Below are 19,727 nucleotides of genomic sequence, written 5' to 3'. Positions count from 1 at the left end.
CTTTCCAGGAAATTTGAGTGTTGTCTCTAATAAAGTTCATGATACGAACTTACCCAGCAAGAAAGTCATATAGTCCCTTCCTTCCACTTGTCACTTTGTAGTCAAGAAAGGTAGCAGCAGAATTAATGTAGATAAATTGGGCTTGAAATACAAGACTCTAAGTAGGGAAAAAATGATCAGATTATTTGCTCCATACAACATGGCTGAATCAATGCAGTTTGCTTATTATATCTGTGCAGGTAATGTAATTGTAAATATTAAGTGTCTGATCTTCCAAAGGGGATTTATCAAAGCATGTAAATGAAAAATATCAATGTCTTTGCTCATGAGCTTTCTTAAAAACTTTTCATATGCTGTCAGCAATATTTTTTGACCTTGGACAGTGTATTTTATTGCTAACAAATCATTTGGAGAGATAGCTTTGATTCTTGTGAGAATTATTGGGAGGCTGAAACCAGAGCATATTTTTCCTAGTGTGACCAGATTCAAATAAACTGGAAGAATGCCAGTAAATTTGAGGTACATCTGATGTACCTCAAATTTAGAATATGAACACACAAGAACAATTTTGTCCCTTGGTTTTTGTGTATGAAACTAAATGTCAAGCAAAGCTACAAATGATACAGTGCAAGTGGTTTATATATTGATGGAGTCTTTAATGTGCCTCTGAAGAACTAATACTTTAAACAATAAGTGGCTGTAGTGCTTCTCTTGGGAATCAAGAAAGAAAAAACTTTTTGTTTTGTTCCTAGGCCTTAAATTAAATGTTTGTTTATTTTAAAACTGTTTTTTGACTCCAGTGTTTTTGAAGAGCTGCTAAGAAAATGAGAGCTGTGGTGTACTTGAACAACCTCATCTTGGGTTACTGAGATTTAGCTGTATCAGTGACTTGCTTCTGTTTGTTAATTGCAGCATAAAAGCAATTTTAATTAAAAATGCTTGTTAATAACAGTCTGTCAGTCCTTTGAGGGACAGTAGATAATCTGTGTCCTCCAAAGGGATTAGGTAATGCCATTCTGGGAACTTAATAATAGTTTTAGTGTAAATGAGTCCAAAAGAAACCTGTCCAAAATCCAAAATAGGTTAGAAATATGAAAACAAATCCAAAGCTTTTGCCTATTAGCTCTGCTCATCAACTCAGTGTTTAAAACTCAGAAGCTCCTATGTAAAGGTTTTTAATATTTTGTGGAAGAAACATCATGTGGAGGACTTTTTTAAAAAAAGAGCTCCTATGTAAGAGAGAGTAATCTCATCTAGAACCAAACTGTTGACACTTAACATCAAGAAGATTGCAAGAAAAATTTTAAATTGAGGAGCTGTAAGAAAGTTGTGAATATATAAGATAATGTGGTTTAGGATGGCATCCTTATAATTGAAGACTAAAATTATCCTAAGCACAGTATAGCTCAGAGAATGAAAGTAATTAAAAAGGAAATAGAACCTAATGTGTTGCCCTTTAAAAAGGGTGTCAAAAAAAACCCCAGACCAAGGCATGGAATCAATGGAACACCAACTTCCATACAAATTTAGGAAACTGAAAAAATGAGGGAAAATGGCTAGCTCTAGATCTGCCCAAATTTTAGTGGACGTTAAGCTACATGAGGCTGCAATAGTGGAATCAAAAACATACAGACAAGAGAAATCAAACCATGGCACTGTTGGAATAATGCTGTCTTTTACAGAGTTTACAAGAAAATTACTAGTGACTGGCTCAGGGAGTAGCACAGTGGAACTTTATCAGGAAACAAGGTTTTATTATACAGGATTTAAAGGCAAAAGGCCCATTGGACATGTGAAATAGAGATTGTATCTGGAAGGGCTATAAGCCTGGGTTCCATCTGGCCAAATGAAGGTGTCTAAATTTAGGTTCATTGTCTAGACTTCTCTCCCTTTCAGTCAGTGGAGATAAATGAGCATTCCCAGGTGAGTAAACCATCTAATTTTGAAAGAGACATCTAAAATAAGTTACATAAATTGGATACTAAAAGTGACCAGTTGCTCTCTATTCACTATAATACATAAGGGAGCAAGCTGAGATGCAGACACTTCCAGAATGGATGACATGAATCCTTCCTGAAGTGGCAGTGAAAGTAGGCCATGCAGATCTCAAAGTCTTCTTAAGTGCCAGGAGAAAAACTGAGGAAAAAAGTCATGCAAATTGACAGGAAACACAAATGAGTTAATTTTGCTTTTCAGGTCTTATTTTATTTTGTGTTGTTGGTTTTAATTTTTTTTGTTTGTTTTTCTTCTTTGTTAATTTTCTTTCCTTTTAAGTTTAGAAAAAGCTGTATGAGCAAATGAAGAATTTTTAAGAAACTGAAAACTGGGAAATATTTTCTGTTCCATATTTTTAATGGAATATTCTGTTCAGTCTTTTTTGTATTTGATTTATATTGCAGCTGAAGCAGTCCATTTATTCACATTATTTTAAATACTTGAAGTTTTTTAATATGTTAGAAAAATTGAGAGAAGGTGCAGTTTCAATAACAGGAAGATGATCTTAAAAAGCAAGTATTCATGCTTTTTTTCTTCTTACTGTATTAATTCAGTGTTTTGTGGAAATATTTAATACAGACTTGCATAAAAAGACATGAAGAGGTTTTAATTTAGAATGAAGTTAATCACTGGGCTCAAAAAGAGATACAAAACTTGAAAGAATTTTCCTTATAGAAAAACTTGAGAATTGCTTCAGTAAAATCCCCAAATGAACAAGCTTTTGTTGGACAAAAGATTGTGATTATATTAAAATTGAGTGTTTCTTCGCCCTTTGAAATCCATGCTGCTTGAACTATTGTTCAGTAAGGCATTGGCTTATTTAAATTGGCATTATTACATGTAGTGAGACACTGTGAAAGAGTACTGTGTAATTTACACATAATTAAATTAGTCTATTTTGCAAAATGACAAGTCTTTTTTTTTTTTTTTTTGCATGATAAGAATTTACTGCTTTTTATAGCGAGCAAATTCTTTTCACTTTATTTTGTTCAGTGAAAAACTGCACATCTCAGTGGGTATTACTTTGATTTTTAGGTCATGCTTGTGTAATCATGAGAAGAGTTTTTGAAACCTTCCTGTAGTCTCTGGATACTTTTCTGATTACTGCATAGCAATCGAAGTGCTTTACAGTGAACAACAACAGTTGATGTGAGAACACTCTCATCAGCCTGAGCTTTCCTCACTCATTGATGCCTTCTTTGTGTGTGGGCTACAGTTTTGGCCATAATGAGGCCATTTCCCTACACTATGACTACTTCTGTCAGTTCTTGTAAATAAGGTGAGCTGTCTAGAAAGGAACTCTTTAAGTACCTGGTAGTAGGAAAGACAGACGTATTGACTAATTTTGAACTCTCATATAAAATTGAAGCATATTTCTTTTACAAAACTGTTGGAAAAAAATGTCACTTAGATTATTTTTGCTTTTCATTGAATGGAAGATATATCTTTTTATTTGAAGAATCCACAACAAATTTAGAAAACGCCAGATGAGAAGAGAACTCCTCATTGATAGAGAACTAGCCAATTTCTAGAGAAGCATAGTGAGTGATTTGCGTGGTTGCAACAAAGTGTCAATATGTGAGACTCATCCCTTATTTAGCCAGGAAGTTACTGTGTATTCTGACAGTCCTCCATAAAGACATAAAGACAGATTTGTTTTACTTTGATACAATAAGTTGTTTCCATAACTGTTACTTCTGAGAATTTTGTCGTGCAGTCATTTTTTCATGTAATTTTTGCTGTATATTTCCTGATTCAAACTGTATAGAGGATACAATTGATAAGACTATTAAAAACACAATATATACATGAAGAAGAAAATTACAGTCTTTTAAGTTGTGGTTTCCAAAAAGAATATTTTCTATACTGCAGTTAAATGTTGTGAGCCGTTTAAATGTTTTAACCTGAAAAGATGCTAAAAGCAGTCTGTCAGAAAGTTCAGTGAAACACTAATTCTACAACTCCCTATTCAAGGCTGTCCTGCAGTACATTTCATCTGTACATGCATTTGGTCTGCAGTAATGAATGCAAATAGGAACTAAAGAGAAAATATTTAGGCTAACCATTAAATCCCCCATTCTCTCTGCATTGTTAAATATTATTTCAGGTTAAAATATTTGTTGTTGATCTGAAATAGCAGTTCTACAAGAAAAAAGATAACCTTATATAACCTCTACCTTTAAAGGTAGAGGCAGGAGATAAAAACCTGAGAGCCAATGTATTTAGTCACATACATGTAAATTATTCCAGATCTGTTAATTACTGCTAATTGTGGGATATTTGTTAAAGCTATGGGTTTTTATGTGCATTATTTTTTAAGTTAGGGTTGCTGAAAGATGTTACATACTACAAATTTTTATTTGTGATATAATTTATATTCTTCTGTTGTATTATGTCAGCTGTATGAGTGCTACCAAAGCTAAAATAAATCCTGAGATTAGCAGTCCAGACACTGACTCAAATCTGCACAGATTATGGCTAGAAATGAACTTTCTTGGGAAATAGCTCAGAACCAACACATTTGATGCACCAAGAAAAAAACAACAGTTAATTAGGTGTGTCTAAAATGCTGCTGAACAGCAAAGAATCCTGGTGAAAAGTAACGTAAAGTGAAGTAAAAAGCTTTTCGGTTAGATGAACATGGATCAAAACCAGAATTGTTTAATTGTAGCTTTATGCTATTTCCTTGGGTCCTGTGAGTGGTCAGGAAAAGTGACCAGTGAAAGGGAAAGCAAGTAAAAAGTTTGGTACCTGCCTCGCTCCCACTTACCTTTGAGGAAATTGTAGCCTACAATGAGTTTCCCCCTCAGTCTCCTGTTCTCCAGACTGAACAGACCAAGTGATCTCAGCCACTCCTCAAAAGGAGGTTTCCCTCAAGGCCCTTCACCATCTTGATTGCCCTCCTCTGGACACTCTCTCATAGTTTTATATCTTTCTTGTATTGTGGCACCCAAAGTTGCCCCCAGCACTCGAGGTGAGGCTGCCCCAGCTCAGAGCAGAGCAGAACAATCCCCTCCCTTGCCTGGCTGGTGATGCTGTGCCTGATGCACGACAGGACAGGGTTGGGCCTCCTGGCTGCCAGGGCACTGCTGACACCCATTCAACTGGCCATAGACCAGAACCCAATGTCCCTTTCCACAGCACTGCTCTTCAGCTTCTTGTTCCTCTATTTGTCCAAGCATCCAGGGTTGCCCCATCCTAGGAGAAGACTGGCATTTCCCCCTGTTGAATTTCATATGGTTTGTGATTGCCCTGTTCTCTCCTTTCCTGGGGTCTCTGCAGGGCCTCCCTGCCTTTCAGAGTCAACAGCTCCTTCCAGTTTTGTGTCATCTGCAGACTTGCTCAATATCCCTTCCTGTCCTGTGTACAAATCTTCTATGAAGATTCAGAAAGAGCACAGGGACAAGGATGGAGCCGTGTGGAACCCCACTAGTGACAGGTCACCAGCCTTATGTCACCCCATTCACTGTAACCCTTTGTGCCTGACCCATGAACCAGCTGCTCACCCATCATGTAACACAGTTATTCAGATGAGTACTGGGCATTTTCTCCAGAAGGAAGCAAGTTTTTCCAAATATTAATCAATTAATCAATATGTATAGTAGGAAGATTCAAAACAATATACACTAAGTTTCTACATATTTTAAAACAGAGCTTTTTTGTAAAAGTATCCCGTTATAGCTAATTTAAACCCTAAACAGGATTTCATTTCTTCAGTATTCATGTAAATTATATACTGTAGTGTAGTTTATGACAACTTTAAGTTTCATTCTTCTACTGAAATCCTCCAGTGAGTCTCACATTACTAATTAGACATGTGTACATAAACCAAAGGCAAATGTACATTGTTTTGGCAAATATATTCCTCCATTTAAACTGTCCTGACACATTCATTGACATTTCCATTACAGCTAATATGTATTGCTTATCAGTCTATAGTGTGTCTAGGAAATCCCATTTCATACATAATTTCTTACAATAATCACAGAGTAAAAAAATTTGCATAATTGATGAAATAAGAAATTCTTAATTTAAACCATCTTCTGTAGTGTTGCTAAAATTTGTTGTCAAGTTCTTCTTCTTTATCTTTCCTGACATTAGCTGCTCCATTTTACGTACTTTTGTCCGTAGTTAAATTTAGTGGTGTTAGTACTACTGGTTTTATTTGCATAGCGTATAAAGTAGATATTTTTCAAAGCATCAAAATAAAATATTAGGTAGCTACTTGCAAACATAGATATATGTTTCTCATATGCAACTTATGCCAGTCTTAGGAGTTCCATCTCTCTACTTTGGCTTCATTTAACTGCGTTCTTTCCACACAATTTTCCGCTTTCACTGTTGTTTCATTAGCATGCAAAATTCCTTCCCTTTTGCAAAGTTTGGTTATCTTTTTATGTCTTTTAAAGTTTTGAAGCTCTCAATTAAAAATACAATGCACCTCTTGTAATTCTCTTATAGAAATTTTTTTTAATGCTTGATGGAGGCTCTTCTTTTTATCTTCAGCTTTTGGACAAGCAGTTTGGTTACTCCCTTTTAATGTCTTGTTTATGGTGAGTTTGTTTTGTAAATAATTCTGCACTTCAGTAGGTGCTCATTTATCCTATTGCAAATACACATTCTTTAAATTGTTTTGTTCTCTAGTCTTGGCGTTTTGCCTTCCTTCTGTTTGAATGTTTGTAATAGCTGTTGTCTCTTCTGCTTGGAAATATCTATTGAATTATATTCTCAGTAGTTTTGGTTTTTTTTTTAATTTAAGAATTAATTTTTCAGTACCTGAAAAGCAAATGCCACTTTTCAAAAGCATTGTTGCTTTGCCATTTTTGTTAGTATTTAGAACTGGAATTTACACCTTTGCTTTTTATTAGCGGACAATGGCTATTTTGTCTCATTTTCTTTGGACCTGTGGCGTTTTTCTGGAACCACTGGTTACAATGCTTGAACAATTTCAGATTTGTCCTACTCTAATTCCAGGTCTGAAGCAATGCCTCTTTTGTAATCTTGTCCAGTCTGCCCCTGAATATTTTTGTTCACTATTTGATATGCACTCTTTTTTGTTGGCTGTGTTCATGCTTATATGATCTCTGCATAGAGAAATGAAAAGTCTTGCCCTATATACAGACTAGTCAAGTAGCAGAAATTGACCCAAAATTGTAATTAGTGACCAAAATTCCTTTCTAGTTTTTAATTTTCAGTGAATGTACTTAATGTTAATTTTGAGTAAAATCAAGCCAAGTGATAAAATATTGATTGGTATGTTAGCCAAGGTTACATGATTTTAATGTTTTCACAGTAAATCCAATTTAAAATGTAAGCACTTTCATATAGACTTCTTTAACATAACACACATAATGAAAGTTAAATATGAATAATTAGTAAAGGACTTTTCCAGGGAAGTGCCTTGATACAAGGGCTGCCTGAGCTGCCCCCTGGATGCTCCCTGGCCAGAGATAGTGGGAAAAACCCTGGCTACCAGGATGGATACCTGGCTTCCTCTAGAAACCCCCACTTCTTCTGGTATCCTTGCTCTCAGGAAGCTGCTAGGACACACTGTGCTATGGTACTTTAAAAAATTTAATCTTAGAGTGTGATTCACTTTTATATAAAACAAGAATCATGCTAGTTCTCCGAGTTCAACAAAATTTGCAATTTAAGCATCTGAAGTAAATTGGGAAACAGTAATATAATGAGAGGAAGTATGGATTCTAAGCCAACAAGTATACATTTATAAATCTGAAATAAGAAGTGCTCACTTTACAGATGTGATTCAAAGGCCTTCTCTCTCAGAGAGTTCTCTGCTTTCAAAAATTGCTTTATCAATCATTTCTGTAAGTTAGCCTGTAAATCGGTGTGTAAATGAAGTATGGTATCTGTTTCTCTTTTGTTTTCTTTTATACCCTGAATGAATCCTCTACAAGGCAGATTCATTTGTTGTTTAGTTGCAATGGAATGACTACAATTCCACAAACAAATTGGGCCTTAGTTAGCTCTACTTTGTCATAAATAATCTCTGAGGAGATTGGATTCCTCTCCTTGCCAAGGTGCTTCAGCTGTACTTTAAGCTCATAGCTTCTTAAAGGGACTGAGTTATTGCTCAGTTGAACACCCACAGAGGAGCCCACACTTGTCCTTATTCTGCTGTAGCTGTCTCTATTTCCCTAAAGCATATTCAGGAAGGTTTATGGTAAAAGACACTACTAGTCAATTTTTTTTTTCTTTGTCCCATTTTTTTCTTATTCTACTCCATGATACACAGCTCTTTCAGTGTATATTTCTTCATGATCTGGAGAGAAAAGCCATTTCCTAGATTGGTTAAGGGCATTTTCCATGCTCCGGTCACCTAATACTCATATTTCACATTCAGCACTAGGCCTTTTAAAATTTAACGTGGTGTCAGTACCAGCTGCAGGAAATGTCCTTTTCATTTTCATTTATAAATTTTACAGTTATTTCTTTTGCTTTGTTATAGTAATTCCCTCTTCATTTCAGTGTAGGTTTTCCACTGTTTTTTGAAAAACAAATTGAAACTATGTGGTTCTGAGGTGGAGATTGCTGAGGTGCTGACAGCATGATAATGTAATTTCTGCCTTGTCCCAAGCTACCTTCTGCAGGTTGTGTAATGGGTTGAGAAACATCTGCAAAAGTATGGTAGCTCTGTTCTGGAACTACCTACTTCCAATCTGTGTCATTTCTGCACACAGCAAAGCATACTGAGCAGTCAGAATAAGACTTTGTTTAGATGGGATTATATAACTGTCCCAATGATAAACATTGAACTGAATTATTCCCACAGTGTAGCAAGCTCTAAATCTTTTCATATAAGTAGAGAATTGTGCATGTTTGATAGATGGCATGTTTATATTTTGAGTTGCTTTGTATTTGATCTATTTTTCATCGGGAAAAAATTCCAAACAATATATAGAAGGATAGCAAACAATAGTATGCAGTCTAATTCTTGTATAAAATCCTAGAGAAATGGAATAGCAGAACCCTCTATTGATGAATGAGCTAATGTTTGATGCGTATAATGAGTATGGGGCTCATTTAGAAAACAAATGAGACACAGTTCTTGTCTCAAGTCTGATCAGGTGAACAGATGCAAGTGTGGGGACAATATCGAATTCACTGCAGACAATATCAATATCAAATTCACCGCAGAACAGCATTTAAGAAAAAATAATCGAGAAAGTCATTAATTTTGTTATAACTGAGGATGAGTATCAGGTGGGGCAGACAGAGTAGTATCTACTCAGACTATGCAGTCCTTTAACCATATTACCTAGTGATCATAGACATTACTTGTTAGATGTACCTAGTTTATAATACATTATTTCAGTAGTTCAGAAGCAATGAAATTCTGTCATGCATCATATGTGAACATGTTGAACATGGGTACAAGAGTGGACAAATACTAGAATCACTACAAACAGTTATGAGTATACCGTAAATGAGCTAAAAAGAGCAATAGATATAAGTTTATTTTCTTTCTTCTGCTGTATTGCACTTCATGTAGCTCAGGTTGCATTCCTGCTATAAAGCACCTCAGCAGCCATGTCAGATTGCACATGGGTGTGAGTAAGTAGAGCTGGATGTAAATGCATATAATTGTCAGAATGAATCACCTGGCTGGTTTCATGTAGGATGAAGGTAGGTGTTAACAAAAGAGGCCTTTGATGGAGGACCTTAACAAAAGGGATTTGAAGAATATGTGGACAACCTATGGTGGATTGGATGGTGAGGAATTGGGCTCAGGAAAGCAAACTAAACACAGCGTTTTCAAAAATTTTATGACAGTGTTCTTAACCTAAATTGTAGAATGGCAGCAGAGAAAGTCTCACCCAAAAGAGTCAAAGCCATGTGGTTTGACAACAATGTCCTTGCATAAAAATTCTCACCCAGACAGAAAGGATTGGTGAGAGAATAGCTCAGGGCCAGAACAAGGCCCTATTAATAGAAGTGATGAGTTAGTGAATGTCAGTGCTAGCTGAAATGTGTATGGAAATAAAATGATAGGTACTAAAATGATACTTTTGGATAACTAATGAGGGGAGAGAGAGAGAAAAATATAGTCTATAGTCTTGAAAGATTAAGATAACAATAGTCATAATAGTAATGGGGGAAAGGGCAGAAAATTTGAAAGTGAAGATGGGAGTGTTTAAAGTATTTAAAGTGACAGTGGCATGCCTAAGGAGAGATATTAGCCAGGTATGGGAGATCAGTCAGGTAGGTTTTTGAGTCATCAGTAGATAGCTTTATAAGTTCTGTGTGGAGGAAAATGTTTGCAGTCACTGCAAAGTGAGAAGAGCAAGGTTTAGGGACCAGGCTCTAATTTATCATCATCATATCAGAGGACAAAATATTTTTTGTAACAGAGTACCAGTAACTTTTCTGTATTTATGGCTCCCTTACTAAAGCTTGTGTTTTCTGATTTGAAGCATGAGAGAAAACAGATGGGGATTTCTTTTGTCTGAGCCCACATACACTTCTCTTTCTTCAGTGGTAGTATAAGAAATGTTATAAATTAAGTTTCTTTCTTCTTAATTGATGGAAGAATGCCTTTTAAAGTTGTTCTTATTAGATGTTTGAATTGATCCAGAGCTCTAAAAATGCAAAATGATTGAATTATTCCTTCCTGAAAAGCGGACTTAGAGTAATGATGAGATCCAGTCAGGGTGCTTTAGAGAAATTAGCAAACAGCCATAGCTTGTCTGGCAGTGGGATGTAAAATTTAAATGGAAAAGACACAATCCAGTGTAGAGGATTTCAGAGGAATTGTGTCATGGATTTTTCATAGACTCACAGCATGATCCTTTTTATTAATTAAGCAAATATGTCACATAGAGAAAAATCTATTATTGTGAATAAAGAAGCAGGATGATTTTAAAAAACCTGCTATGAACTTTTAAAATGAAATTGCTCTGTTATTTATGTGATAAAAAAAGGAGTTTTCCCTTTTTAAATTACACATTGCAGATATTATTTTAATTTTATTAGTTTTAATACCTTGCAAAATATTTATATGTGGTTATGAATAATCATTATGTATATTAACAAACTAGGAATTCATTCTGAATATTATATACTCCTATTTTATCCATGTAGTCTGTGATTTGCATGGTGCTCATTGAAGGTAACAATTATTTACTTTTTACTGAATATCATAGATCCTAAATATCCATGATATTTTGGTATCAGACTTATGTTCATAATTTTAAAATGTATTTTTATATACAGTAAAGGTGGTTGTCTCTTACATGGTAAGATGAGATGGGTAGGATGATCGGGGTGAGTGGGGTTTGAGATGAGCAATTCTGAATGATGTTTTTCTTTTCTTCCTTAATGTAATTATGAAACTCCATGCACAACTCATATTTCTCTTCAGTTTCTTCACTGCACAATATGGATAGTGACAGCTGAGTAAGAGCAACTTAATTTTAATAGGCCTTTGAATCTGTTGAGGGGAAAAGTTTACTACCTTTTCTCAGGTTTATATTATTATACTTTTTTCAAATTTCCTGATGTTGAAATGAAGGACAGGGGCATACTCATTTCTCTTGCTGTGATATGGAACTTTGGTGTGATTACTGCTCTCTTTTATCATACGTATCTATTTTTTCAACAGAGAAAAAAAAAATACCTGGGATCAGTTCTGTCAATTTCTCCAATTTAATTAGTGAGAAAATGGCAAAATTTGGTTCCAAAGTTTTTGACTATGAATTTTTTTAGGATTGTATTTTCTTTGTACTATGGAATATAACTTACATGTTGTCCAGCCACTGTAACTTTCTGCTCTATAGGTCTCTAGAAACTATATGTAAGATAAGTTTAAATATATTTGCAAAATTCTCAGTTCTTTTCCCATTATTTTAATTTTTCGTGTTTTTTTGCTAGGCTCCTATAGGGAGTTAATATAAATTGACAGATGAGGAATTCACATTGTATACATTTTTTTAAAGCAGATTTAGTCTTCTAATAATTTTGTAAGGATGTGAACAGTGGAGAGCCATGGTTATTTAAGCATTAATGTTATTTTAATGGTAGATTTTTCTTCTCAGTACAGTAAAGAAATATGGAAATAGTAGCAATAATTCTTTGACTGTCTCACACAAAACTTGTGTTAGTGAATGGATTTATGGTGACACAAATAGCATTCTTATATTTATTTATTGTCATAAATACGTTCTTGAACTGTACCATCATGTTACTTATAATTTCATTCTATTTGAGGCATGTTTATGTTCTTTACATGGGGATCTGTTTTCTTTGCTTTAGTACAAATTTAAACTCAGATATTTGAAATTGTTTGGTAATCACAGTGGGGCCACAATTATGGAAACTCCATCATCTGTCTAATTTTCTAAGCCCAGTTACAAAACCAGTCAGGCCTGGAAAGTTTGTACTGAGACATCACCATTATTGATGACTCTCACTGCCCTAGTACAATACACTGACTGATGCTCATCAGCTGAACTCAACCTCCATGCTGAAAATGTTTCATCTTTTTAGCCATTTGGAGGCTTCCAAAGTGTAAAACACAGACCTGTCACGGTGGCAGATTGAACTTCGGGCATGTCTTAGGCTCTCACTTGGCCATTTAAGACTTTTCATGCCTATATCTGAATTAGGTACATGGTTACATTATGCAAATGTGCTGAATGTTTTAAAGAGCCTTATCCTTAATTCCCTTGATTATTGTGAAAATTTATTCAGGGTCATAATTATTAGACTTCTATAATCACAGCAGAAACTGATCCATGAGACCTCTTAATAGCTATTAAGACTATTTCTTGTCTCAGTTGATTCCCATGATACCTTACATTTCCTGGATAATATAATCTCCTGGATCCTATATTTATAATATTTAAATATTGCACCAATAATACAGTGATATATGTAGGAACATCTCTGTGCTGTGTTCTGTCTGAGCATGCCCATATGGTTCCTCCTTGTGTGTAACTTCAATTAGTGCCGATTTCTGTCCTCTGTGGCGTACCAGTTTGACTTTTTCTTTTTTTCATCTAGAGCTCTTACAGTTGACCACATGTGGTTTCTGTTTATAATAGAAAATATTATATCATGTCAATGTCAGACATGCACAATTAGTTGAATTCATCTCTTTTGATGACATTATTAAAGCCATTGTTAAACAGAAAACAACTTAAAAGAAGAGAATATATTTTGTTTGTGCCTGTAGTTGCATGGATTTTTGAATTTATTTTCATGATTTTATTTTTATAATCTTTAGCATTTAAACTAAAACAAATAATAATGTCGCATGCTGGAAAAGTCTTTGCAAAAATAGTACATTCTCAGATAGAAAGATAATGAAATGTCTACATCTTGAAGCATTTTTTATCTATATTAGTTTGGAAGAACAGCACTTTTACATAGTATAACCTTTAAGAGTTTCAATTTCAAAGTTTTGTCTTGACTTTTCATACACCTTTTCCTATTTAATAATTTAGTTTCCATTTTTGCATTTTAGGAAACATAACATGAATATATTTCAAGATAAAATAAAATCCAAGAAACTTCTTTCTTTTATGTGTTATTATCACTTTTAGTTTATAAGAACAGGAGTGAACTAATTTCTAGGCTTTTCAAGCAGGTTGAATCTTCTCTAGTGTGTGGGTGGTATTAGTATTTTTAACAGTCTCAACAGTTACTAGAGTTGTTTTAATGCCACAGAACAGGGCTTGTAAGACTCCTACATTGCTATGAAATAAGCGGTAAAAATGTCTAGATTACTTAGAAAAGTTACAATTGCATAGGCAGAGCTTAACATTAATTTGTCTGCAGTCTTTCTGGTTTTGGTAGAATTAACAGTATGGTTTTAAATGCCTAAATTATGGAGATTCAGACTACTCTACTTTAGTACCAGGCAATATCTTATTTGGGAACATTCTCTAGCATTTCAGTTTCTAAAACCTAATTTTTGTTGAGTATTTCTTTATCTTGCCATGCTGCTTGTCATTGTGTGAGGAGATGCTGCTGCAAGTTTGCTGCCTTCTGCTGTAACTTTAGTGTCTCCGAGTGTCCTGGGTTGACTATATGATGCTTTTATCCCCAATCGTCTCATTCTGTTTATGTTGAATAATAAGTTTTGTACCTTTAAGAGTGTTCCAGAGAGTGAAGGGGGGGAGAGAATAAGCGCGCAGTTTGTTTTCAGACTCTGCACTCACTCCTCCACGTTCCTGCCCTTGGACTGTGTTGTCTGCAGATGGACAGACAGTGGGGCAGAGAGCTCTTCTTTTGCTTTTTAGTTAGTGTTAGCTAGCTGAGGCAGAGAAGTTCCCTGGACTGTTTTTCTTTCCTTTTTCTTTGGACCTCTTGAAACTGCTCTGGACTGAACACCAGGAGAGCGCCGGCAGCTGCAGCTGTGGCCCACCGGGCCGGGCCTGGCCTGCGACATTTCCAGCACCGGAGGGACTGATCAGAGACTGAGTGAGCTGAGCTTCAACCCGGGGTTTTCTCAGCTGGTCATCTTTTCTAGAGTGGCAAGGGGTCTCATTGTTTGATATTGTTTTGGTTTTATTGTTTAAATAAGCATTTTTTTTCCACCTTTCTCCAAGGAGGTATTTTTCCCCTCCCGGACCAGTTGGGGGGAGGGACCGATTGGATCTGCTTTTCCCACCGGAGCTCCTTTGGGGGATTCTTCCCCAAATTTGCTCTAAACCTGGATAAATACATGAATTGGCACCCAACGTGCGGCTCGAACCCACGACCCTGAGATTAAGAGTCTCATGCTCTCCAATTCATGTATCAAAACAATGAGACCCCTTGCCACTCTAGAAAAGATGACAAGCTGAGAAAACCCCGGGTTGAAGCTCAGCTCACTCAGTCTCTGATCAGTCCCTCCGGTGCTGGAATTGTCGCAGGCCAGGCCCGGCCCGGTGGGCCACAGCTGCAGCTGCTGGTGCTCTCCTGGGTGTTCAGTCCAGAGCAGTTTCAAGAGGTCCAAAGAAAAAGGAAAAAAAAACAGTCCAGGGAACTTCTCTGCCTCAGCTAGCTAACACTAACTAAAAAGCAAAAGAAGAGCTCTGTCCCGCTGTCTGTCCATCCGCAGACAACACAGTCCAAGGGCAGGAATGTGGAGGATTGAGTGCAGTGTCTGAAAACAAACCGCGTGCTTCTTCTCTCCCCCCCTTCACTCTCTGGAACACTCTTAAAGGTACTAAACTTATTATTCAACATAAACAGAATGAGATGACTGGGGATAAAAGCATCATATAGTCAACCCAGGACACCGAGGCAATACCATTTGACCATTGTGTTCACTTTTAGAACTCACTTTTAGAGTTCTTCCTGTTCTCCCACAGCACCCATGTAAAGGCCAAATGCATTTGGCTTGATAATAAATGTGACTGTATTGCTTAAAACAGAAGGAACTGTGCTTCAGTGGCTATATAAGAAGCCAGGGATATGTATGAAAATGCAGCATATAAAGTAGGTGGTGTGAATCATCCCCAATTTGAAATTTTCAAAGGTCAAACCCTTAGTATGTTGTCACCTTCAATTAAAGTACATACTGATGTGTTGAAACAACAGTAACACATCATGCTATTGTTTTGAAAGAAAAAATATAGCAGTTCATGCTTCTTTGAAGTTTTGAGTGAAACCACCAGTCCTTCATGAGTATTTTCTTTTGCAGTGCACACTAGGAGAATCTGTAGTTGAGCATCTGGGGAGACAAGTGAGATATATGTCTCTGATTTTCAAGATTCTGTTGGAAATCAATTGCTGCTGATTTTTATCTAGCATCTTGCCCTTGGCTCTCTCAAGGATGTCCCAAATGATCCATCAGGACAATCCCAGATGATCCATCCGGACAATCCATCAGGAGAGTGCTTGTGGTGGTTGCCTGCTTGCACAGGTGACACAAATAGCCCACAGCTTGTAGATAACCTCAGTGAGGTAGATAAGGACTATCTCCATAAAATATAAAGTTTACAGAAGGACAAACAGCATGGAAAAAAGCTGTCAATTAGTTATGACTACTTTGACTAATAGGAGGGAGTGGGATAATTGGATATTTTGTGTGGATTTAATGAAAATGGAACAAACCACTGAATTACAATGGCAAGTTTTTATGAAAGACTTTATACTGAAAGTGATAGGGGAGAAAAACTGCTAAAAATATTAAACACCTCCAACCATTAGTTTTGTGGTTTAATGAGTTGTAGGTTATATGGCAATCTCAAACATTGCTTGAACTTAGTTGCGGAAGTGCATATCCAGTATAACTCCAAACTGATGCATAAATGTAAACATGTCATGCATCCCACTGAAAGCATATACATTCTTCTGGTTAATGGTCAAAGTAGGCCACCTTAGCCATCTAAAGAGAGCCCTGTGGGGCAAGCTGGTAGCCATGAATGAGCTGCAGCCAGCACAAGGGCAGACAAGGGAGGACCCCCCTCTGCTGCAGGACCCATGGTGACACAGACTCCATCAGAGCTGGCTGTGTCCATGGACATGCTTCTGGAAGGTCAAACCCATATGAAGGAGACAGGAGTAGTAAGAACTTGTGAGTCTGCTTGTTGCTTGTCTGACATTTTAACAAAAATAGCTTGCATTTCTCAGTCAAATAATTCTGTCATCTCTATTCCTTTTCCAGTTGAATATGTACTTTGGTCACCAAAGTAGTCTAGGAAAATGATTCTGGTTTACTTTAAAAAGAGGAAGGACTCACTCAAAAGTCAATTTATCTCATCTTGGAATAGATAGTTAGCATAGCTGGTTTTAAAGCCCCTGAGATGTTCTGCCTTTCCCAGTTCAATTTGTCAAGAAAACCACGCATGGCTGTAAAAAGAGCTAGCTTTCAGTCACAAGATTCTCATCAGTCCAGGCAAACCCAGGATTAACTGTGGCATTTGTATTCTCTCCAGACGTTTCAGTTACCTGTAGTTTAACTTTAGGAACAAAGTAAACTCTTCACTAGGCATTACATAGGAATCATACAATGAGATTTAGAAAAATAATTCAGGAAATTTTATTTTTGTATTCATATACCTTTTGAATACTTATTTAAAAGTATGAATTAAAAAAGACTTCTTAATCTTCAATCTTCTGTCTATATGAACACAACTTAAAAAATTAAAATAAACACATCTAATCTTGCATTCACATCTCATACAGCTAAGAAAGGACTTTTGTTTTCTGTTCCATGCACCTTGGCCAGCGAAATTTGAAAGTTTTCAGGCATTTATATGTAGAAGATTTTAACTCCAAATGAAATTGTTTAATTTTAGGTTTTTGTCCTCATTCATGGGTTGGAATGTGTATTGGAAGTCTAGCTGAATAGAGATATAGTGGTTTGTCAATTGTTCTAAGATTTTGGAAAAAAAGCTTTCCATTTTGTTTTCAAAAGGGAATTGCTTTTCAGCTTCTGATAATTATTGGTGTGTTGATGGAAGAACCACCTCTCATTGTTTCTCAGAAAATAGGAAGTTCCATAGGAAATACAGTAGAGCATATAAGCCTTACAGACACAGTCTCAACAGATCTGCATTCCTCTTATGAGGAATACATTTATTTTCATGCACCACATTGACAGGTAGCTAGATTGAATCTAAATGGATGTGCATATTAGCTTTTCTGTCTCAGCTGGGCAATTAAAACATAAGACAGAATATTGGATTCTTTAAAATTCTTTATTGAAATAGAGAAGTGACAGAACATTGACAAATTTTTGCTTCTGATTGCTTTTGATTTCATTAAGAGATGAAACTGTGGAGACCAAAACTTTGGTTTGCTTCCTTATCTGGAGTAAATATCACTAATTTTTATTTTTTTTTTTGTTTTTGCTAGTGATATTGCCTACAACCAGGGCTCTTTAGAAAATGTAGTTTATTATTGATTTTATTTTGTTATTCTGTTTGAAAATCCAGAGACAGAATGTGGCAACAACTTGTTCCTGCTACATCAAAACAACCTCTTTTTGAAGATATTGTCAAATCAAGAAAAGACTCGTATGTTCATGGAATAGGTCCAGATTAGATTTTCAGGTGTTATGATAAATTGGCGAGGAAGTGTTTTTATTGATTGCTCTAATACTTTGAAATGCTCTGCATGTTTGCCCATCTTATTGCTTTAACTTAATCTAAAAATTTCATAAGTAACATACAAGAATCATATTTCATAACTATCCTTTGTCATTTTGATTTGCTTTACTTGGATCTCAGTTGCCATTTACCAAAATTACAAGAGCTTTATGTAAATAACAATGGCAGAAGATTGGACCCTATTAAGGTAAAAGTACATATATTTCTATTAAAATAACAAAACATGTGGACTCCATACCTATTTTCAGATTTCCTTTTTAAGTATTTGGGTACCAGGCATTTCAGTTACGCCTTTTGAAATTGAATTGTCTTGTCCTCTGAGTAACTTTTTTCTCATAGGCCTTTTGAAAATGTCAGATGTTATTTGATTACAGTGAAATGTTTGCCTTCCTTTAAGTAGAATATATACAATAAGTAAAATTGAATTAGGTAGAAAAGGCATTTATAGTAAAGATGTGTTATAGTGGAATTTCAAAATCAGCTGCATTATAAGCTGTCCACAAGTCACAATTCTGTCTCTTCCTTCTAGTGCTGTTACACATCAGCTAATAAAACTTGGATTATTCTTCTGTCCTCACAGTTAAATTTCAGAAGTATAGCAGATAAGACATTATTAGGCATTAATTTTTTCCTTATGGTCTTCTAAACCTGATAGTACTGAGATTTTTAGGCTATGTCTTTTGGACCAGATATTTTCTGGGGAGGGCCTTCTACTAGAACAGCCGGTACAGAAAAAGTACCTACCTGGTTTTGATTACCAGCATGTTGGAGTTTTAAGGTTTATCTGGTTCTCACTAAAGTTCTTAAAATACACTGTTAGCATCAAGGCTAACAAGAGTGGTGCAGATATAAAATATAAAATGCAGACAAGGCAGTTTTATTGAAAAATAATGGGGATTTCAGAATCAGGAATGAAGTCTGTCAAAATTTTAGGAATGGGGAAGTAATGGTCATTAGGAGGATTTTGATGAAAATTAAAGAATAAAAAAAAAGGACAAGTATTTGTTGAGCAAAGTTCAAGTCTGATATAATGAGAGTGATCTGAGAAGAAGAAAAAAGTCTGTCCTAAAATATCTGTTAGGAACATTTGCCTAGTTTTATCTACCAGTTAAGAAGAAAGTACTTAAACCAAAGCTAATTCTCATTTGGATGACATTTCAATAAAAAATAGTTATAGTGAATCTAATTATTAAACTTAAATCATAATATTTAAATTATTCTAGCCTCTATTGGTATCTCACTTCCAGCAGTATTTAAAATTTATGAAAAAGCCCCCCAGAAATAGATTTAATATAGAAAAATTATCATGCTGTGTAAAATTATAGGATCATAAAAATATTATTTGATGTACTCTTTAGAAAGAGAAACAGACTACTAAGCTACTTATTTGAATATATTTGTTTGTTTCTTAGTTTGAAACATATGCCAGCTGCATGTTAATCCACGGAAAGCTATGGATGTATCTCAAATGTTAGATCTCCATCAAGCCAAATGAGGTTATTTAAAACTTGCCCTCTTAGGACATGAGATCCTATGAACGTCTGATTGCTGCACTGATGAAAAGATTTTGTTCAGGCTCTCCTGGATCTGCTGAAAGTAGCAATATTAATAAAAACATGCTGGCACATGTTTTGGTTTTGGCCCGCATCCTTGCTGGGTACTGAGTCT

General features: G+C 35.6%; 1 protein-coding gene across 2 annotated transcripts in view; it reads left to right on the top strand.

Moving 5' to 3' along the window:
* The window catches only part of IMMP2L (inner mitochondrial membrane peptidase subunit 2), a 406,903-nt gene that overhangs the window by 101,920 nt on the left and 285,256 nt on the right, over window positions 1-19,727 (top strand). The gene's annotated exons all lie outside the window — the stretch shown is intronic.

The sequence above is a fragment of the Melospiza georgiana genome, chromosome 4 (assembly GCF_028018845.1).
Source record: "Melospiza georgiana isolate bMelGeo1 chromosome 4, bMelGeo1.pri, whole genome shotgun sequence".
NCBI lineage: Eukaryota > Metazoa > Chordata > Aves > Passeriformes > Passerellidae > Melospiza > Melospiza georgiana.
This window is presented reverse-complemented; position numbering and strand designations above follow the sequence as displayed.